The sequence below is a fragment of the Mustela nivalis genome (assembly GCF_964662115.1).
Source record: "Mustela nivalis genome assembly, chromosome: 1".
NCBI lineage: Eukaryota > Metazoa > Chordata > Mammalia > Carnivora > Mustelidae > Mustela > Mustela nivalis.
In genome coordinates, this window is record NC_139020.1 from 70,313,457 (window position 1) to 70,338,191 (window position 24,735).

The following is a 24,735-nucleotide window of genomic DNA, read 5'->3' on the forward strand; positions in this document are numbered from 1 at the left end:
CAGAATTCGTGTCTAAAGATAACCTCATCTCTTTTATATTTCCTATATGAGTAATAAAAAAACCAAAGAGAATGCCTTTACTATCCATTCTCCAAGTCTTCTTGACACATTAAAAAGAAGTTCAGAATTTAATAATACTATCACTTCAGAAGGAAAACAGAAAGCACTGCTTTCCTCTTAGTAAAACCTTCTTCACTTTGGCTTCTACTATTTGTTCTTTTTTTTTTTTAATATGGCTTTAGTAGCTTGAAATTAGCAGCTAGGAAATCTGTCAAATAATTAAAACCTATGATAAATGTGCCACTTATATTACAGTGTTTCAATTAATAAGGATAAACCTATTTTTAGCTACAACATATTAATTATGCGACACATACAAATTATGTAGTATTTTACAAAATAATAGAAATCAGCATAATGTCAGATGCTAGCAGTAGTATACAGTATATTGGATTTTCAGTCATAGTTTAATTTCATGGGAATAAAGTGCTTAAAATGCAAAAATACTCACTATAAAAATAAAATTATTTTTAAAAGTGATTACTTTATTATGAATTCATGGTTCACATTCATCAAAAATACTAACGATCACAAGAAATAACAAAGACCACAAGAACTAAAAACAACTTTATAATGAATCTAATTATTAATTTGTCAGACAAGGGAATACTGGTCAGTGAAGAAATTCACTGTGCAGTTTGTTAAGGGGAAAACTAGAGGAATTTTAATTGATAAAGGAGGGTAGTGTTCATGGTAGTAATGCTGATTAAGAATGAAAAATTAGCACTCTTAATAGTGTGAGATAAAAGTGTAAGTGTACACAGTTGGATGAAATATGTTCTGTTATTCATTGAGTAAAATAAGGTCTTCAGATCATTAGATCCGGTTCGCATCTGGTATCCCAGAATCCCCAAAAGTTCATGGTCCTTTCTTGGTTTCAGCTTTTTCAAGCCAGTTGTGGCGACACTCAATAATCATTTTTGTTATCTACCAGGAGAGTGCTTAGGTGGGGCATTTTCCTTTATACATGATTTTATTTCTATCTACCTTTTCACAAGTCTTTCTACCATCATCAGCAGCATAACACTGTGTACTTGCTATAGAAGAATTAGGCTTGTTAGTTCTAGAAAGTTTGAAACATAAAATAAAATACTTTAAAAGGAGTAAAGGTAATCTCTACAAATTAGAAATGTAGAATATAAATTCCATTATGAGAAGACAGTGTGTATTTTAATTCTGAACACATATATTCAAACATCGCTACCAACTGATGATAGAAGGTAAATATATCCAAGTGAGACTACACTATATTGTGTTCAGTAGCTACTCCAGGACTCTTAATTAGGATGGTCTTAAGTTGACATGCTGATGAAAGGCAGGGCTAGGTTGCATTTATTGATAAGCAATCTGTTCTTATTTAGTTAGCATATTTATTTAGCATGGTTGTGGAAATGACATGTGTTTTCTGTTGGAATGGAAGTGGATGGTAGGCAATGTAATATTCAGAGCTGTCCTCTGAACACCAGTGATTGTAGGTACTCTGTGGTCTTTAGTTTTCTCTAAACTGTATATTGACGTACTGTTCAAGCATTTCCTTCTACTACCTAGAAGAGAAAGAGAAGAAAGTTGAGTATCTGAAAGTCTGGATTGTGTGTTTTATCTTGGGTAGAAGATGTTAATGAGAATTTTTATACTGATTCATTGGCAGGAAGCATATGACAAATGCTTGAGGAAATAATCTTATCAATGTCTTTGTTTCTTGAGAACAAAAATCTCTTAAATGAAAGGTTCCTTGGTCTCTATACCAGGATCTAATCAAGGTAGTGAATAAACCTCCAGCCATAATGATTGTTTTATTCACATTTATTTCACAATATATATTTTTATAGTTGTTGATTATTTGGGCTGTAGTCACTCAGGTATAGGAAACCAGTTCTAATTAAAGTGATGTTTCATACACTACACAAGAAGAGTTATTCGTGGGCACCTTGGTGGCTTAGTTGGTTAAGCATCCGACTTTTGATTTTGGCTCAGGTCCTGATCTCAGGGACATGAAATCAAGCAATGTGTTGTTTTCCAGACTGGGTATGAAGCCTGCTTCAGATTCTCTCGGTCTCTCTGTTCCTTCTCCCAAACCCAGCTCATGCTCGCTCTCTTAAAAAAAAAAAAAAAAAAAAAAAAAGTCATTCTTATTATTTCAAAATCCATGCCCTTTTTGATAACTTAAAATTTTCCTTTTCATCTAGGATAATTAGCCTTAGGGGAAACTGAGAGTTTATTGTGTCAATATCATCAGAAATTTAAGAAATGTTTTCATTTATGGAGTTTATTTAAAAATAACCATAGTTGTTTTGGTTCATTGTTTTAAAAATGTAAAATTTTAATAAAACATTGAATATGCTTTTTCAAATTAATATGGCCTACCCTGGACATCCCACATCTGGTGTGATAATTTGCCATCCAATTCAGATAAACCTCCTTCCACAACTTCACAGGATCACACCAGCTGCAACTCCTCTAAAGGCCCCTTCCACAAGCAAACTTCAGTTCTCTTCAAAGAAAAGTGCTTTTATTTTATTGTGGTGCATATACCATTTAATATGTAGAAATCAGTATTAAATTTGTTAAATGTGTCACTGACAAAGTTTTTTAACCCCATTTTGTGCCCTTAACCCCATTTTCCCCACAAATCTTATAGTTTTCATTGTACTATTTTGCCTAATATGGTGATTTTAAGAACATGTATATTGTGTTATAGCAGAACTAGCTGTACATTGGTGAGCAAAATGAAAAAAAAAATACGCTCTTTCAGAGCTTATGTTCTGACAGGAAGGAAAAAGGAAATAAACACAATATAACAGCCAATTATATAGTGTGTTAGAAGCTGAAAAGTGCTTTGAAAGAAAATAACAAGGAAAATAGATAAGAGGAGCTAAAGATGGGTGCAGAGCAATTTTTAAAATAAGGATAACTAACTTTTGGACTTACTATGGTGATTTCTATACAGATATTAGAAGAAGATAACTTTTTATCAAACTATAGTTTTTTTTTTTTTTAATTAAGACATGGCTTCCATACAAATATAAATGTGCATATGCCAAAGATTTATTTCCTTCCTTCTCTCTCTCTCTCTCTCTCCCTTTCTCTCTCTCTCTCTTTCTCTCTTTCTTTCTAAGCGAGAGGGAAAGAGACAGAGAGAGAACACACATGCACAGGAACAAGGGTGGGACAGAGGGAGAGGGAGAGAATGTTAAGCAGGCTCCACGCCCAATGCAGAACCAGACTTGGGTCTCAAACTCACAACCTTGATCATGACCTGAGCCAAAATCAAGAGTTGGTCACTTAACTAACGGAAACAACCAGGTGCCCTTTATTTCAATTATTATTTAATGAGGGGATTAGTAAGATCCACTCATCAAAGAGCATTTTGTAGAGCTTGAAATTTCTAGGTGACTTAGTAAGAAAGATTAGAATAAACTTGTTAGTTACAAAACTAGTTAATGTCTTCTGGGCTATAAGCCATCTATAACTTTAGTAAATCTTCACTAAATCTTTATTTGTCCATAGTCAATAATAAAAAGTAAACCTTGAATCAAGCAAAATAATTCCTTCAAATTATCTTCTGGTGGGTCTGTTAAATAATGCTCCCACATGGCATTGAAAGGACATAACACCCACCTGTTAATTTTTTGCCTTAATTCTAAATTTAAGATAATTTTTCATATAATTACATGCCAGGATATTTTTGGAAGAGCTTTTGAGTCCGAGGAATGCACCAGAGCCAAGGCCTTCGAGCAGTTTCCTAGATAGTTCCATAATCAACAAGTAAGCTACTATAGATGGAAGGGAAGGAACCTGAAAGGAGATAAGGCTTTGTAAGGTCTTTGGGGCAATTAAAAGGATTTTGACTTTTATATTGAATAAATGGGGAGCTGTGAGAGAATCTGATTTAAGCAATAAAATCATCTGATATTTAACTTAAAAGGACCATTCTGCTTCTTGTATCAGAATTGCATGGGGGATGGGGGGTTATGTGGGAGCAAGAAAAACCACTTAGTGGGTGTTGCAGTATCCATGCTTGGACAAGTATGGTGTTCATGGAGGTGGTGAGAAGTCATCAGAATCTAGATGTGTTTTTGATAGAGAGAATGAATAATTACACTTGCGGTATGAGAGAACAATGTTTGAACTTGAAGCAACTAGAAGATATGATGTTGTCGTTGACTGAGAAGGCCATGCTTGGAGCAGATTTACATTTAGGCCTGTTGAGTGTGTATTGCATCCTGTCTCAGCTTCTTAGCTGAAGTTTGGGTGCTTAACTTAGAGTGAAGAAATGCAAGTACCAATGCAAAAAGGAAATACTATATTTATAGTACTGTAATATATTTATTGATAAAATTTCGTGTGTAAGTAGACTCTTGCAGTTCATTGCTAGAGGGTCAATGGTACATTTTCCCCATAATGTATGATCTTCGTAGATGAACAATCTTACAGCCATTTAATGAAGATATACTGGCAGCTTATAAATAAAGAGTATGCTAATTGTATACTGTAATATAATATTAAAAACAATTATGAAAGGGCACCTTATTGGCTGGGTGAGTTAAGTGTCTGCTTTTGGCTCAGGTCATGGTCCCAGGATCCTCGGATCCAGCCCAGGATCAGGCTCCCTGCTCAGTGGGGATTCTGCTGCTCCCTCTCCGTCTGCCCCTCCCCACTGCTCATGCTCTCTCTCTTCTCACTCTCTTTCTCTCTCTCTCTTAAATAAATAAATAAATAAAATCAATCTTAAAAAATAAAAAACAGTTACGAAAAAAAGGCAGACCAAAACCTTGAAAATGAATTCAGTATCTTCTTAGAATGAATTAAATATATAATGTTGCTAAATTGTAAGTTATGACTATACTAATCCAGATATAAGTGAAAATTCTGGTTTAAAATCTGGCCTTTCCTAAGCAAAAGTTGCTCAGGCTGACTGAATAGTTGACTCAATCTACATGAGGTTCAATTTAACTAATTGATGGGGGATTAAATAAGTTTAAATTATTATGTTTCTCATTGTTTCACCTATGGTCGCATAGGATTACTATTATCTATCTATAATTTCCTTCTGTATTTGAGCAGAGTCTCCATTCCAATTATTTTTAATTTTAAGGTAATTCAATTATGGATACACTGTGCCGCTATAACATTATATAAAATATTTCTTTTAAATTGTGAAAAATGATAATGCCATGATTATCATGGTTGCTATTATTTCCAAATTAAAATCCAGAAATCCCTTTTTACTTTGATTTTCCTATCTACTAAAATATAGTTCAAACTTAAATCCAAAATTTATTCTCTTACTGTTGTAAAATTAACCTAGGAGGAAAAAGAAAATAAACCTGTGTTTGATCAAATTATGTATGCTTTCAATTTTTTTTGTTAAAAGACATTTATATGCTTAGGCATCAAATGACACATGACTAAAAATATCCATTTTATAGATATTTTAACATTAAAAATGAAGTCTACATGCATATAATTATTTGTAAATATTTTATTTATGTATCTAATGAGCTAGATTCTAGAAGTGTAAATTAAATGTTCTCATAGTAGAAAATAAACGGTGGTTTATGGAAAAAATATATTTAGCTTTTTCCTGTGATCCTTTAATAATTCCATTGTAGATATTTTGGAGGAAAAGGGACAGAGAATTATTTAAGCTATAAAAGTAGCATGTCAAGATATTTGAAGAGCCTGAGATTCAGGGAGAACTGCTTTTTTGTCAATCACAAAATGACTAATGAGATAGGATTTCTTTGTTTGTTTGGATTATTTTTTAAGAATATGTTTGAATTCTGGCCATAAACTTAAGATTTCTTTTTTATTTTTTTGGTTGAAATCTCTTAGTTTACCATTTTTTATATGAATACATTTGTAATATTAGTTAAACTTTATAGATACAGCTCTCCTCCAGAATTTTTTGTTGCTGCTCTTTCTATTTGTTCTTGCTTCCTCTAGTTATGTATTTTTCACTAAGGTAGTTTTAATTGGTCTTTGCAATATAATGCAGTTTGTCAACTAAATATACTGGTTAACAAAATAAAAGGTCTTTGAATGTCCAGTGAACTATCCATGCTTGCACAAACACTTTATTGCTAGCTTGGGAAATAGGCCGAGTTCTTGGAGATATTATGCATATTCTGTACTTGTCATAATAAAAACAAATTGGAAATAATGCACTACCTTTTTTAAAGAAATTACTTCTTTTTATATTAGCATATCTTCAGAGTATGATTATAAAACTAAGCCACATTTTAAGAAGTCAAAATAGCTAAATTATTATAGGCTCTGGAAAATTGCTTCTTTACTATCTCAAGTTTAAAAATCAATTTTATTTGATTATTATCATAGTTGTTTGATTTGGGTTATTTTATTCTGCCAAGCATGAACATCATGTCTTATTTCAATTCTATATAATTAGAGGAGGGAAATGAGATTGAATTGTTTTTAACAGCATGTTTTATTTACAATGCAATAGGGACTGAATTGCACCAAGTATCTACTTTACTAGATAAAAAAATCTGGACATATTTTTATCTTAAAAAAATGATATTCTATCAAAGGGCTATGGGATATCTTCAGGGCATGTAGATATAAGGGTAAAGATGCAAAATGTTTTGAGAAAAGAGGTAAAAGATAAGCTTCTGTTGGACTGGCTACCTGAGTCTCATATTTATTCATTTTATTATGATAAATCTGCTTATCAGGTTTGGCATTGTGAATATATAAGGATTAGTCACCAGAAGACTGCTACTCCTGGTCTGCCATTGTAAGGTTTACTTAACTGCAGAAGGTCTACATGGTATAAAGAAAAGAACCTAGATTTTGGAGCCATTTGGAGTGGAGTTTGAAATTAGTTCTACCATTGACTGCCTAAACTTGGCCAGATTACATAAACTTGATGAATTCCAGTGTAGAGATAAAGATATGCACATTAAAGATTTCATAATTGTTACAAATCTTTCATTTGTAAATGACAAGATAATTTGAACTACATTTAATTTTTTAAAGATTCTATTTATTTATTTATTTATTTGAGAGAGAGAGAGAGAGCGCGCGTGTGCACAAGCGAGCAAGAAGAAGACAGAGAGCACAGCAGGGGAAGACGGAGAGGCAGGGAGAAAGTGAGAGGCAGACTCTTCCCTGAGGAGGGAGCTGGATGCAGGGCTGGATCCCAGGGCCCTGGAATCAGGACCTGAGTCAAGCAGATGTTTAACCACTTAAACAACTGAGCTACTCAGGTGCTCCTACATTTATTTATTTTAATTTAGGAAGAAGGGGAAGGAAAGAAGAAAGAAAGGGAGGGAGGGAGGGAAGAAGGGAGAGGGGCAGTTTCCTGGGTTATGGAATGGATCCTTTATGGAACTGATCCTTTCCTTCCTGGTGAATATATATGGATTAGTCACCAGAAGACTTCTATTCCTGGTCTGCCATTGTAAGGTTTACTTAACTGCAGAAGATCTACATGGTATAAAGAAAAGAACCTAGATTTTGGAGCCATTTGATCTTTTCCTTCCAAACATACTTTGATCCAATAGATACAAGTAATATTAAATTCAAGCTCTGTTTTTCTACACTTCTTGGCTTTCCTCAACTTTATCTTCATACTGGCTCCCCTTATGGTAGCAAGAATGGAATAAGACCAAGTCTCATGCAGTTTTGCCACATGTCCTGAAGAAGAGGAAAAGCTTCACTCTTCCTTAAATTCCAGTATTATCTTCTCACATTTCCTTAGCTTTAATTCATCTTAATCCTCTCTCTGAATAAACCATTATATCTAGGAAGTGGAGTAAGCTGATTAGATCAAATTATGAAAGACCTATTTTTGGAGATGAAGCTAGGATGAATCCTTTGCAAGCCACATAGCTGATAATAGTAGAGGGATGGTTTCTCAAAGGATTGAGATGATGTGATGGAATGGATGTAGGAGAATCAACACCAGTCATTCCCTTCATGAATTTCTTTTGAAAATAAAGTGTCTTAATATGTCCAATGTGTCTAAACCAAATTAGACTCTCAAAAATGTTAGTTCTATATGCAGAGTACCAGTAAAAATTTTATAACATAGCAATGTATCACAATATATCCTAATATAGACACTGACATTGAAAATAGCTCTTCTTCAGGAATTTCTTTTAAAAAGCTATTCCTATGCAATACAGTTATTCTCACCTTCTTGAAATTTGCTATGTTCTTTTGCATGAAAGAGAAAGACACAGTTCAAGCTAGGTCTACCTTACTTCAGTCTTTCCCCATCATGAGCACATTCTGATGTTCAGTTAACTACTGTCAGTATTATAAGTGAATGATGTTTTTCTTTAAACTTTAAAGCCGCTTAGTTTTTTTTACTAAATTAGAGTATGATAATGAGAGTGTTTAGTAGGTTATTGGACTATTTATGTGGAATTTGTTAAAGCAGAGGAAGAGTCACTCTGGACATAAAATTATGGTCTTTTGTTCTAAAATGATGAATCCCTTTGGAAATTGATTCTGTCAATGTTATAGTTTTCTTATATTTTTCTTTATTAATTTATATGCATTCCAGTTATGATTGACAAGTTAGTAATCATTTAAAGAGCTAATCAATAGAAATATATAAAAAACACAATATATATATTTTACAAAAATATGTAAAAAATATATATTATATATGTATAGAAAAATATATAGAGAACAAAAATCTCATCTAAGGATAGATATAGGAACCAAAAGCGATAGTAAGTAAACATTATTTAAAAGGAAAAGCTTTTGATGAGTATTTAGGCATAGCTATGCTAAGCTAAATTTAGTGTATTTATGAAAATGCTTAGTAATATATTTTCTAGTATGAGAGACACAGTGGGACCAGCAAATGGGGGTAATTAGTCAGTGAAGCAATAGCAGGACTTCTCTTATGGACATTTTAGTTTCTTACTGATTTTCATTGCAAATTTAATTGCCCACATAAAGCTAAATGCTTTGAAATAATCTTCTCAGAACCTTATCAAATAGTTTTATTAAATAATCAATTGTAACCTAGCAATTTTATAGAACGTTGGAAATATTTGCACATGGAAATCAATTTTAGTAATTTTTTTCAAACAGAAAAATCATTTTACAGGCTACCACTACAGAGATAAAAACAATAAAACCAAGTTTGGCTTGTTTTGGGGATTTACAAGATCCATTGTGTTTATGTGAGTATAGATATGTTGACACGCAATTAAATTTAAGCCAGTGATACAGTGCACAAACAATGAGCTCATGAACCTATGTTCACTTGCCTAATAGAGGATAATGTAACATGTGGAAAATCAATAGAAGATGAACATTTATCAGATGGATTTACTTACATGATGGAAGGAAGGGGAGTAATCATTTTTATTTTACATTTCCCTCCTCGTACTACATATTTCTTAAGCATTTACAAAGCATGAAAAATAGGACACATTTTAAATAAGGTGTTTTTTTTCTTCTTAAAAAATATTTTATTTATTGGACAGAGAGAAAGAGAGATCACATGCAGGCAGAGCAGCAGGCAGAGAGAAAGGGGGAAGCAGGGTCCCCGACGAACAGAGAGCCTGAGATCATGGCCTGAGCCAAAGGCTGAGGCCCAACCCACTGAGCATCCAGGTGCCCCAAATAAGATGTTTTTTGATGTTATAGTTTCAGATATTGATTTTCAATATTTAATACTTTACTAGAATACATTTTTTCCAGACAAATGCAGAAAGAAGCAAATGCTTTGCACTCTATATAAGCCATTTTCTTATTACCACTTTTGAATGGTAAACATGTAATGATCCAATGTAGGACATATCCTTGTGATAGTTTTCAACTACAATAGATTCTTTCTCTTTAGATAGTCAGTGAGTGTTTGTGTGTCTGTTGTCTTAGCCAAGAGGAGCATTTTATAGGACCATTTTTGGAATGCTACAACCAATTTAAACAAATAAATAACATCTTAAGAATATACTAGAAATATTTGGAAATAATCTCAGAAGAAGTGTGAAAAAGCCTTGTAAAGAAGTAGAATCTTGCCAGGAACAAACAAGAGTGGTACTAAATTACTAATCCTACACAACAGAAAAACTCTTTTCTTAGTATAAGAAGAATCATAGTGACTATAAAAGGATGCTTGCGTAAACTGTCTCATAGCCACAGTTAGTGATCAAAAGCTTGTATTTTGTTTATGTGTAGGCATTGATATAATATATAATCATAAGTGATTAACCATGCATTCATATTTTTCCCTCACTATTAAAGTCACATATGTGTGTTACCTGAGGTCATTTCTCAATTATGCTTCTAAAGAAATGTGTAAAATTCAAGCTTTATTCATAGGAATCCTAAAAAGTGAATTACTATATTTACTAGATGAACTTGAGAGTCCAGCCGGATCCAGAGGACTTACCAGAGATTTTTTGAGCAATCAGAAGTCCTTGTCACTAAGATTCTACGTTGCACTTGAACAAGAAAAGAGAAAATTTGGAATGATACTTAATTAAAAAAAAAAACTCATTGATTTTGGGATAGGGACAGCAGCCTGTTTATTTTGTGTGCTGAGTATCTAATATATTATCTGGCATGTAGGAGGTGTTTATGTAAGGTTACATAGAAACGATGGTACTGAATTGTGAAAATAATATTTTAAATTTCATATGCTAAAAAGCAGGAAGTAATAACTTTATAATGGTTTTAAATCAATTGCTTTTGGTGGCTATTGGGTTTAGGTTTTGACAACAGTACCATCATGACAAAGGGCTGAGAGTGGGTAAATAAGTTAGCATCATTTAATCTTTTTTTTTAGCATCATTTTATTCTTAAGTAAACTTAACTGTGCAATTTCAGTATGTCTTTGACTATCATTTTGATGTTGCATGGACTTGTTCTGAATTTATTTTGTTCAAAATAGAATAACATAAATACTCATTTTTGAGAATTCATGACAGGATTCTTGTCATTGTTGCTGATGTTCTCCCCCAATCCATCTTTTCTTTTTCTCTCACTCTCTTACCAGTCTATCATTTTATGCTAATAACAAAATACTAAGTCTTAGAACAGTAATCTCGGAAGTCATTTTAGAGATACTTCTTAATATCCAAAAGGGAAGATTAAGGTTTTGACATATTTGTGTATTCTGTATCTGTGGCAATGACTCATCCTTTATCTTCAGTGGGAGCCACTGACTGCATCTTACCACCTGTACTAGGCTCTAGACTGACTACAGGTGAACTCATACCCCTCTAATGCGACCTACAGATGATTAAGCATTGGTTGGAGCAATACAGATAGATCTGATCTTGTGCCCCAGGTATAAGAATTTGGCTCCCGGTTCCTTGACTTTTAGCTCTGGCAACTGACTTCTGCCTTGTTTTTCAGGTTTTCCACCTCACTAGTCCCTACCTTCTCATCATCCTCCAAACCCTGTGACATTAAGTGAACTCTGCTCCTCACTAGATTTCACAAGTATTTGTGGAGTCTTATGAGGTCCTGGAGAGCTGTGTTACCAGTCCTAATCACATGTCTTAACTTATTTCAAAGCCATATAACTCACAGTTCAGCACCTAAAACCCTGTGCTGCAGACCTTTGTCCCCAGTGCACATGGTCTCTTGGAAAGTTGTCTTATTACTCCAGCATTCCTCAAACCTTAGCACACATCAGAATCACCTGGTGAGCTTGTTAAAGCATAGATTTCTGGGCCCTATCCCCAGAATTTTTGATTTAGTAGGTCTGGTCAACGGCTGGGAATTTTCATTTTTGACAAGTTACCAGGTGATGCTGATGTTGCTTGTCCACTCTGAGAACTACTGCTCTATTCTAACTTCTTGGCTTGTTGGCAAGTGGCTCTGTAGAATCAATATTGTTTCTTTCATTTCTTCATGGATATCTGGCAAATAAAAATATATCCATCTTACTCTGATAGTGTAGTGAGCATTTAGTAAGTTCTTACCATGTGCCAAGTAGCATAGGGATTTCATATAACTTATTTAAATCCATAAACAAATGTAAAAGATTATCCTTGTGTTAGTGATGGAGAATATGATTCAGAGAGATGTTCAGAAACTTCAACATGGTTATGTTGGTTGTAAATGGAAAAATGAGATTCAAAACCAGGCTTTCTGATTCAAATGCTCATGTATTAGAAAGGTTTATGTTATCTTCATGTACATAAAAATGTCATTAGAAATTTTCTTTAGGGACACCTAGGTGGCTCACTGGGTGTCTGTCTTCAGCTTTGGTCATGATCCTGGGGTCCTGTGATCAAGCCTGCATTGGGTTTCCTGCTCAGTAGAGAGCCTACTTCTTCCTTTCCCTCTGCCTGCTGCTCTGCCTATTTGTGCTCTCTTTCTATCTCTCTGCCAAAGTAAATAAATAAATAAATAAAATCTTAAAAAAACAAAAGAAATTTTCTTTAAACAAAATGTTCTGACACAAGTCATATTTTTATCATGAAAAATAGTTATAATAATGATTTTAATTACATATTATTATGATTATTACATTTGTATTTTTAGTTTCTGCAAAAGATAGTTTCCAAGGAGAGTAATGAATTCATATGACTTCTGAACAAGATATAAAGAATTTAAAACCAATATCACAAATGCAAAATATATGAAAAGCTAATTGTCTGTCACAAGCACTTAAGCTATAATTTGATCAGTTATGTATCACACTAGTAAATCATATATGGGAGAGGAACCGAAGGAGGCTGAGAGAGACTATAGGGTACAGTGTATAAACAGTATGCTCAAATGAGAAATTAGTGGAGAAGTGAATGTTTCTTGGTATTGTCAGATGAATATACTCATATTAGCTACAATCTTAGGATAGGTGTATAGTTTTCTACAAGAATAATTATTTTATGTCAGTTAAAGTTGAACAAAATAATTGTGGTGTTTAAATCAGCTTGTCCATGTCTCTGTAGACAACTTTGTATCTGCCTACTATAGTATAGGAAGTCATACATCCTTACAGTTTAGAATATATTTTTTCCTATAATTCAAAAATAATATATTGCTTCCAAGTTGCTCAAGTCAAGTGTCAGGAACATCCACGTAACCGTATCATGTGTTATAAAGACACCCTCCCTTCTGCTTTGGTGAAGGCAACTCAGAACTAAAGAGCACAGAGTAAACCAGAGATACCTGTTCAGAGTTCTTACAGTTAGTTCCAAAATGTATTTTGAACAACTGGAGAGATAAATTAACTTTATCTATGGCCCATTTTGTGTTTAACATCCTTGACCATTATATAGTTACTAAGAACACAAAATATAATTAATGTTTCCCTTAGATACTTTCTTTGCCAGCCTTAATTCTGCTTAATTGCTACAGGTACACAATTCAAGAAGAAAAAGTAGACATTTAAATTGTGATTATAGTAATGCTAGTTGAATGTTTCTTAGGAGTCTTTGGTTGAATAACATTTAGCTACAATATACTAGAATACTCTTTTGGATAAATATCAACTTTAATTGAATACTACTCTTTGGATCAGCCGCCAGTTCTAAATAACTGACGAGCTAGGTAATTAAGACCATTATTTTTGTTAAGATCGAGCAGACTTCACAACTTTTTTCAAATGAGATCTCAAGACAGGCTGAACTCATCTGGGTAGTCATGTATAAGGGAAATGGACTTGGAGGAATTGATTGCTTAGAGAAACTCAATGAACTATTTGAGCTCAAGTGGAAAATAGCCTGAAATTTGACTTCATTAAGACTGTCTAGGAAGTTAGGAGTTCAAGTAAAAAGAGAGAACTTGAGTAAGATTTTCAAGAGTAGATTATGTTGGGGCACCTGGGTGGCTCAGTGGGTTAAAGCCTCTGCCTTCAGCTCGGGTCATGATCTCAGAGTCTTGGGATGGAGCCCCATGTTGGCTCTCTGCTCAATGGAGACTGCTTCCTTCTTTCTTTCTCTCTCTCTCTCTGCCTGCCTCTCTGCCTAGTTTTGATTTCTGTCTGTCAAATAAATTAATAAAAAAAAAACTTTAAAAAAATAGTAGATTATGTTACCATGAGTCAGTATATACTAAATATAAATGATACATATTTATTTCTTTCTCTTCCCAAACAGTGGTGATTCTACTACATGCAGCTGTCAATATACCTCACATGTGATAGAACAATGACAGCCATAAGACATTATTCTTAAAAACATCTGTGAGAACCAAACAATATAGAGACCCACTTTAAGGCAATAAGCCTACATTTATTTAGGGAATAATATTTAATATATAATAAATACCAAGTTAGAGACAAGCCTGTAAACTTGGGCTCCAATTCAAATTTAAAATAAACAGGAGAGAGTATTACATATGGAATTATGAAAGATTTATGAAGCTGGGAAATATTCAAAGAAAGTCTCATATCCCTTGTTTTAAAGATAACACTGAAGCACTTGTTTTGAAGTTCCAGTTCACATTAAAATTGCTCCATAATTACTGGGCAACAGAGCTGAAGAAGGTCCATTGGAAATATTATCACAACTCTGCCAGGTTAAAGAGAACTTTCAAGCAATCATCATTTCACTAGTAAAGCTACAGGTGTTGGAATAATGACAGACATTTCTAAGAAAAGCTGAAAACCTGCCTTCTCAATGAACTTGTCATAAATCTTCAAACAGAAAATAGAGCCTCTTACCTTAAAGAAATCATTTCTTTTTTTTTTAAGATTTTATTTATTTATTTATTTATTTATTTATTTATTTATTTTATTTGATAGAGAGATAGAGAGCACAATCAGGGGGAGCAGCAGAGGGATATGGAGATGCAGGCTTCCTGCTTTGGATGGGGCTCAATACCAGGACCCTGGGATCATGACCCAAGCCAAAGGCAGACACTTAACCCACTGAGTCACCCAGGCACCCCAAGAAATCTTTTTAGAATATCAAATATTTTGCTTACACTACGTATTATAAAGCAAGCATAAGAAACAGAAGGGAGATTTATCGACTTTTGGCTGTACCAGCATATGAAATAATGTTTAATACTTCCTATCTATCTATTTATCTACCCATCCATCCGTATATCTACCTATCTATCTAGCCATCTATCTTTCTATCTATCATCTACTTATTATTTTTGTGTTGGGGGACATTTCATTCTAAAGCAGCTAGAAAATGAAGGTCCACAAACTCTCATCTGAAATATCCAGGCTTAGAATTCTTCAGAATTCAGAATGTTTCAGAATTATTGAAAAGAATGAGGCACAAATAGCCTTTCTTACATAATGCTCCTAGCATGGTTGGGGATGGACCCTACAGCCAGACACATTTACTGTGGCAAATTCATGAATATTTACATTGCATAAAGCTTGGTATCAATTCAAGTTAGATACTAACTGAGTACAGGTCAAGCTGAGTTTTTGTACCAAAGCAGTTACAATAATAATAATAATAATAATAACAACAACAATAAAGTAAAACAAAATAATGTTTTTCAAGATTTTTGTGTTTCAGAACTATGACAGTGAGACTGTGGACTTGCACTTAGACTAAGTCCAAATGAAAGAGAAACCTGTAGTTCCCCTTATGACCTTTCCAAACTTCCTATTTTCAAAGTGCCTGAAGATATGTAAAATAATGATGATGGATTTTGAAGATGAAATTATATAAAATCTGCCCAAAGCACTGTTGTGAAGTAAGGGTATGAGTTCAGTACTTTGGTATATACTTTAACAAACAAGCCTAGGTCTAAAACATGTAATGTCTCAGGAATAACTAAAGTTAATTTCTATTTTTGTAGGACCCAAAATAGATGTTCCTGACTGGCAGGCTCCCCTTCTTTAAGCAGTAGGTATCTCTGGCTCCCAGTTCTTTCCATCTTGTGGCTCTGCCATGTTCAACATAATGTTTTCAAGGTTGGGCTCCTTTGCAAAAATCTTGTGGAAGAAAAAGATGGAAACTGCAGTTCCTCTTTTTAATTACTTTGGTCAGCACGTTATTTATGCATGTATATATAAATATATATATATATATATATATATATATGTAACTATATATATCATAATCTTTCTCTCCCTCAGTCTTGGCAAGATCTAGTTATGTAGCCACACTCAGATTGCAAGGAGGCTGAAATATGCAGTTGCAAGTTACTCGTCTTCTTGACAGTCATAACTCCATGATTGCGGGGGGGACATAAAATTTATTAGACAGTTTGCTGTGCCTCTCATTATTGCATTTAAAATGAGATGCAATTAATAAACATAACATCAATGATGCCTATTCATACACTGCTCTCCTAGTGAGGACACCATGGTTGACTGCAATACACAAAAAGCTCCAGCTGTCCCTATAGTTCTAGATTATAGGAGCTTCCTTAAAGAAGGAAAAAAATACACTATCATTTTCACACCTGCCATTCATCACATGTTTTATGTCTATTCAGGAACTACAGGGCCCCCCAAAATACTCATAAGACCTAGATTAGGTAAAAATGGAAAGTATTTGATAACAGCACATTAATATTAAGAAATAAATACTTTTAAAAAACCCACAAAATAAGCAAACAAAAACAAAACAGCAAAACAAAGAAAAACCAATCCCTGAAATATTTATAAATTTAGATCTTTTTTTATTTTTAATAAGCTAATTTGGCCCTTAGGGGTAATAGGAAAAAAATTCTAGTTGAAAGTAGGAATACAGGTATTTAGATTTTTCCTCTCTAGGCCAAAGTCCCAGAAAAGGGAGAGGAGGTAATATTTTAAATAAATTTAGTGGGACACTTCTACCCAGTTTCATGTTTAGGACACTGAGAGACAAAAATCACACATAAACACAACATTTGAACACTAATCCTAATATATAACTTACCAGATTTTGTCTATGTGTTTGTATTTAACATAACTGTACCATAATATTAAAGTTTTTATCAAACATTTCCCAATATTATTTGAAACCAGTGGATTAAATCTTTCAAGATTGTAAACTATACATTAAATATAAATTGAACAAGGGGCACCTGGGTGGCTCAGTTATTAAGTGTCTGCCTTCAGCTCAGGTCATGATCTCAGGGTCCTGGGGTGGAGTCCTGACTCAGGCTCCCTGCTCTGGGGGAAGCCTGCTTCTCCCTCTCCCACTCCCCGAGCTTGTGTTCCCTTTCTCACAGTCTGTCTGTCTGTCTGTCTCTCTCAAATACATAAATAACATATATATATAAATTGAACAAATAATTATCTATTTAGTCTCTGAGGGAGGGAAACAAATTCAGGCTTACATTGTTCATTAGATTTAGAGGTTTAATTGCACTTTATGGAGATCCAGACCAACAATTCACTTTAGAAATTGTTTTTCAAACATCTTGGACCAACTGTCATTTATCTTTTGCTTAACACTAATGATAATTGTGAAATCACTGCCAGGTTTACTTACTGGATTCTTAATTTTTTTAAAGATTTTATTTATTTATTTGACAGAGGGAGACACAGTGAAAGACGGAAGAGAAGCAGGGGGAGTGGGAAAGGGAGAAGCAGGCTTCCCACCCAGCAGGGAGCCTGATGTGGGGCTCAATCCCAGGACCCTGGGATCATGACCTGAGCCGAAGGCAGATGCTTAATGACTGAGCCACCCAGGTGCCCCAGGATTGTTATTGATAATACTAAAAATGGTAAATAATAATATGATATTGGAAATTTTGAAAAAAAAATGAAAAAACTGAATAAAAAGTCATAGAGCATAACCCTAAAGATTTCATTTAATTCCCTTAAAGAACTGTTAATTTATAACTCTTGGCAAAGTTCTTCAACCAATTACTAACTGACCGTGTCTCATTTTATGTAATAAAATTCTTCAATCAACCCTTTCTTCAAGTGTATTATTTAAGCCATGATACAAAAGATCTTTAGTTAGTGTCATGGCAGTTAAGAGACATTTAGAAAAACAAGAACCATACCAGTTACTTGAACAGAAAGAATTTAATTGAAGGATTTAGATAAAGAAATATTGGAAGGTTAAAAGGACAGGGTGGAAAGATAAATAACACACACACACACACATATACCATAACTATAGAAAGAAGTACCAATGCTTGAGCTATGGAACAAAGAGGAAAGCAATTTGGATTCTTTCACTCTGGGAACTTATAGGAGGGCTTGCTGCACTGCACCACCATTGAGGAGGTGCATAGACACTGGTTCAGCAGGTGGAAAACTGCAATTGTCTCTTCCTGTTACACTTGGGATGCTAACAGAAATAATGACTCAACAGGAAAGAGTTCATTCCCACCTTACTCTGATAGTCCATACTGTCAGAAGCTGACAGGACACAACTCAAGGAGAAATGTTTACTTTGCTTAATAACCAGTTGATTATCTGAGTAATGTAAGCAGGAAATTATAAGTGGGAATAGGTAAATACTTAAGTATTTGTGCAATGTTACTTGATCAGAAAATATTTTGACCTTTAAAACATACCCAGCATGGAGCCTGACAAGGGGCTCCCACACCCAGCATGGAGCCTGACAAGGGGCTCAATCCCATGACTCTGAGACCACGACCCAAGCTGAAACCAAGAGTTGGTCGCTTAACCAGTTGAGCCATCTAGGTGCTCCTACTGGAATTTATTCTTGATCACAACATGTGTCCTCAGTTCTATCAAACTATTGACTTCCTCTAGAGATGTTTATTTAATAAACTATCAGATTATGTCAAGTATTTATTTTTGGCACAGTCATAGAATTTTAGGTTCAAAACTTTTAATGCTATTCACTAAAAAAAAAAAAAATGATATTTATCTGTCATCATCACCTTCCAATAGCCTCATTGCTTATTCACAATCAACCTTTCCTTGGTTCTAAATCACTATTCATTTAGCTTTGACTCCAAGTATTTCTTGTTTTCACTTTTATAAAGTATAATGAGTGATTTTATCCACTTTCCCGATATATATTTTTCCAGATATATATCTTTCCAGATAAATATGTATTTCCAGATATATATTTCCAGATATATTTTATTTAGCTCAATCCATTAGAGCATTAGAGACACCTATAACTTTGTGGTTTTTATACATCTTTCTTCGAAATATTTCAGCATACACTTGATGTGTTTACTAGTTTGAACATCTATTTAAAGATTTCTCCTCTAAGCCAGAAACAATCTCTTCTGCTTCTGAAATCCCATAAAATTTTATGTGTACCTCTATAAAGTAAATATTTTCCAATCAGAACTAAGGTTATCTGTGTATACATGATATTCTCTCCTACTTTTAAACTAGAACAGGATCTTCTTGCAAGCATTATTATGTGACAAATAATTTATTGGGTACAAAGAAAGCAAATTTGAATAAAACAAAAACATTTGCTTTTATGGAATTCATGGTCAGCCAAGGATAATATGTAAATAGATAATTAAAATGTGCAATAATAGTAATATATACAAGATACTGAGATAGCAAAAGAAGTGGTAATTCATTTTCCTGGGAGTGGATGGAAAGAAATTTCAGCTGCATTTTGAGTTGGCATTTGAATTGGGATGAATGCAACTGGTGAGGTTGAAGAGTCAAAGAATGACATTTATATGAAAAATAAGGCATGAGTGAAAATACAAAGATGTGAAAGTTCAAGGCATATTATAAGAACTGAAAGGTATTTAGTAGAACTTAAGATGAGATGTGAGGGAGCACTCAGTAGAAAAGTTGTAGGCACTGAGGAAGGAGCAATATGGGGGAGGAGTAGAAGACTGAGATATCATCAGGTCCCAGGATTTCAACTAGATAGTTTTCAAACCATTCTGAACACCTACAGATTCAACAGGAAATAGAAGAGAAGAAGAGCATCAATTCTAGGAACAGAAAATCGACCACTTTCTGGAAGGTAGGACATGTGGAGAAGTGAATCCAAAGCAACATTCTGGAAGATAGACTACAGGGGAAGGGCTGGCCTCCAGTGAGTGAAAGAGCAGCAGAGCACAAAATCAGAACTTTTAGAAGTCTGCTCCACTGAGGGACTTCACTCTAGAGACTAAGTGGGGGGTGGAGCCCTCATGGGGACAGTGTGGTCTCAAGACCCATGGGGTCACAGAAAGACTGGGGGTGCCTAGGTATGACAGAGGTCCCAGGTATCAAAGCGGGGAAGCCGACTGCAGAGACAGAGCTGAGCAGTGGACTCTCAGCTCAGGCTTATCTTAAATTTTGATCAAAGGCACATTCAGGCCACTGCTCTTCAAGCAGGGACCCCACAAGCAACAGATCAGGAGAGACCCTCTCTTTCCTTCTCTGGGAGGAGCAGCACAAGAGCATGTGGCAGGAATCTTCTGGGTTTGGAGACTCCAAATGGGCCATGCACCAGAGATAGAAATGCTTGGTCACAGGCCTGGTGAGCACAGGAGTGCAGCTGGAGACCAGGGAGATGGGAGGGATTAACTGCTTTTCTCTGAGAGTGAACTGAAGAGTGGGGCCCTGAGCTCTCAGCTCCTATAGGACTGGAAAATGGGAGGCCGCCCTCCTCATTCCCATCCTCCAAAGCTGTACAGAAAGCATTCAGGGAACAAAAGCTATCAAGAGTGAACCTGAGCAGATTACTTAGCCTGGCCCCTGGCAAAGGCAGTGAAATTCCACCTCAGGCAAAGACATTTGGGAATTGCTGTAACAGGCACCTCTCCCAGAAGATCAGCAAGAATATCCAGCAAAGACCAAGTTCACTGATCAATGAGAACTGTGGAATTCCAGAGTTAGGGGAAAGCAACACATAGAATTCATGGCTTTTCCACCATGATCTTTAGTCTATCAAAGTTAATTATTTTTTAATTTTTATTTTTTTCTTATTCTATTTTTAAAAAATTTTCCTCTTTCCTATTTCATTTTTAACTATTTTATCTTATCAATACCTTTTTCAAAAATCTTTTTTAATTTTCATTTTTACAGTCCTATTTTATCCCCTTATTGTTCTTAAGCTTATTTCTTGCATGCATATAGGGTTTGTTTTTCTTTAAAATTTTGACAAAGAATTTCTTCTAATAGATCAAAATATACCCTATATGTAGCACACAGCTTTGTTCTAGTCTCCAGCTTGATCACATTCTATCCTCTTTTTTTTTCCTCTTTTTTCAACCATCTTATCTTATCAATTCCTTTTTCAGAATCTTTTGAAATTTTCATCTTTACAGTCACACTCCATCCCTTCATAGTGTTTACTCTTATTTTTGTATATATATATAAGTTTTTCATTCTTTAAAATTTTGGGATATAGTTTCTTCTAACAGACCCAAAATCAAGTGTGTATGGCTCTGTTCTATTGCCAGTCTAATTAATATATCTATTTTTTTCCTTTTCCTTTTTCTTTCTTTTTTCCCCCTTTCATTTCCCCCTGGTTTCAGGTCTCTTCTGATCTGGTTAGTATATATTTTTCTGGAGTCGTTGCTACACTTTTAGTATTTTGTTCTAACATTCACCTATTCTTACCTAAATAAAATTACAAGGTGGAAAAACTAACCTAAAAAAAAAAAAAGAAAGAAAGAAAGAAAGAAAGAAAGAAAGAAATAACAAGAGGTACTACCAATGGCTAGGGACCTAATCAATATGGACATTAGTAATATGTCAGAATTAGAGCTCAGAATGATGATTATCAATGTGCTAGCTGGGCTTGGGGAAAAGCATAGAAGATACTAGAAAATCCCTTTCTGGGGAAACAAAAGAACTAGAATCTAACTAATTTGAAATGAAAAAAGCTATTAATGAGGTGCATTAAATAAAGGGGGCTCTTAATGCTAGGATAAATGAGGCAAAAGAGACAATTAGTGGTAAAGAAAACCGAATGATAGAGAATAAAGAAGCTGAGCAAAATAGAAACGAACAACTACTGGACCACAAAGGGAGAAGTCAAGAGACAAGTGATATGATAAGACAAAACAATATTAGAATAATTGGGATTCCAGAAGAAGAAGAAAGGGGGGGGGGGCGGGCACAAGGTATATTGGAGCAAATTATAGCAGATAATTTCCCTAATTTGGCAAAGGGAACAAGCATCAAAATCCAGGAGGCACAGAGAATACCCCTCAAAATCAATAAAAATAGGTCCACACCACATCATCTAGTAGTAAAACTTATAAGTCTCAATGACAAATAGAAAATCCTGAAAGCAGCCTGGGACAAGAAGTCTGCAACATACAATGGTAGGAATATTAGATTGGCAACAGATCTATCCACAGAGACCTGGCAAGCCAGAAAGAACTGGCATGATATATTCAGAGCACTAAACGAGAAAAACATGCAGCCAAGAATACTATGTCCAGCGAGGCTCTCATTGAAAATAGAAGGAAAAATAAAAAGCTTCCAGGACAAACAAAAATTAAAAGAATTTGCAAACACCAAACCAGCCCTACCAGAAATATTGAAAGGGGTCCTCTAAGCAAAGAGAGAGCCTAAAAGTAGTAGATCAGAAAGGAACAGAGTCAATATACAGTAACAGTCACCTTACTGGCAATACAATGGCACTAAATTCACATCTTTCAATAGTTCCCTGGAATGTAAATGGGCTAAATGCCCCAATCAAAAGACACAGGGTATTAGAATGGATTAAAAAAAAAAAAAAACAAAAACGAAAACAAAAAAACAAGACCCATCAATATGCTGTCTGTAAGAAACTTATTTTAGACCCAAAGAAACCTCGACGTGTTAAGTGGGGGGGTAGAAAACAATTTACCATGCTAATGGACATCAAAAGAAAGCTGGGGTGGCAATCCTCAGATCAGATAAATTAGATTTTAAGCCAAAGACTATAATAAGAGATGAGGAGGACACTATATCATACTCAAAGGTTCTGTCCAACAAGAAGATCTAACAATTTTAAGTATCTATGCCCCTAACATGGGAGCAGCCAATTATATAAATCTATTAATAGCAAGATCAAAGAAACACATCAACAAAAATACAATAATAGTAGGGGACTTTAACAACCCCCCTCACTGAAATGGACAAATCATCTATGCAAAATATAAATGAGGAAATAAAGGCCTTAAAGGACACACTAGGCCAGATGGACATCACAGATATATTCAGAACATTCCATCCCAAATAAACAGAATACACATTCTTCTCTACTGCACATGGAACATTCTCCAGAATAAACCATATACTGGGTCACAAAATAGGTCTCAACTGGTACCAAAAGACTGGGATCATTCCCTGCATATTTTCAGACCACAATTCTCTGAAGTTAGACCTCAGTCACAAGAGGAAAGTTGGAAAGAACTCAAATACATGTAGGCTAAGGAGCATCCTACTAAAGAATGAATGGGTCAAGCAAGAAATTAAAGAAGAATTGAAAAAAAAATCATGGAAACAAATGAAAATGAAAACACAACTGTTCAAAATCTGTGGGACACAGCAAAGTTGGTCCTAAGAGGAAAGTAATATAGCCATACAAGCCTTTCTCAAGAAATAAGAAAGGTCTCAAGTACACAACCTAACCCTACACCTAAAGGAGCTGGATAAAGAATAGTAAAGAAAGGCTAAACCCAGCAGAAGAGAAATCACAAGTTTCAGAGCAGAAATCAATGAAATAGAAACCAAAAGACAGTAGAACACATCAACTAAACTAGGAACTGGTTCTTTGAAAAAAATAATAAGATTGATAAACCCCTGGCCAGACTTATTAAAAAGAAAAGAGAATGGACCCAAATTAATAAAATCATGAATGAAAGAGGAGAGATCACAACCAACACCAAAGATATACAAACAATTATAAGAACATATTATGAGCAACTATACACCAGCAAATTTGACATTCTGGAAGAAATAGATGCTTTCCTAGAGATATATGAACTACCAAGATGGAACCAGGAAGAAATAATAAACATGAGCAGACCCATAACCAATAAAGAGATTGAAGCAGTCATCAAACCCCGCCCCCCACCCCATAAAAAGGGCCTAGGCCAGATGGCTTCCCAGGGGAATTCTACCAAACATTTAAAGAAGAATTAATACCTATTCTCCTGAAACTGTTCCAAAAAATAGAAATGAAAGGAAAACTTCCAACTCGTTTTATGAGGCCAGCATTATCTTGATCCCCAAACCAGATAAAGACCCCATCAAAAAGGAGAATTACATATCCTTGATGAACATGGATGGAAAAATTCTCACCAAAATACTACCCAATAGGATATAACAGTACATTAAAATGATTATTCACCAAGACCAAGCAGGATTTATTCCTGGGCTGCAAGATTGGATCAATATCTGCAAATCAATCAATGTGATACAATACATTAATAAATGAAAGAACAAGAACCATATGATATTCTCAATAGATGCTGAAAAAGCATTTGACAACGTACAGCATCTTTTCTTGATCAAAACTCTTCACAGTGTAGGCATAGATAGTATACTTCAGTATCATCAAAGCCATCTATGAAAAACCCACTGCAAATATCATTCTCAATGGGGAAAAACTGAGAACTTTTCTGCTAAGGTCAGGAACACAGCAGGGATGTCCATTATCACCACTGCTATTCAGCATAGTACCAAAAGTCTTAGCCTCAACAATCAGACAACAACAAAAATAAAAGTCATCCGAATTGGGAAAGAAGAAGTCAAATTATCACTCTTTGCAGATGATATGAAACTTTTATACTCCATCCCAAAACTGCTAGAACTCATACAGGAATTCTGTAAAGTGTCAGGATATGAAATCAATGCACAGAAATCAGTTGCATTTCTCTACACCAACAACAAGACAGAAGAAAGAGAAATTAAGGAGTCAATCCCATTTACAA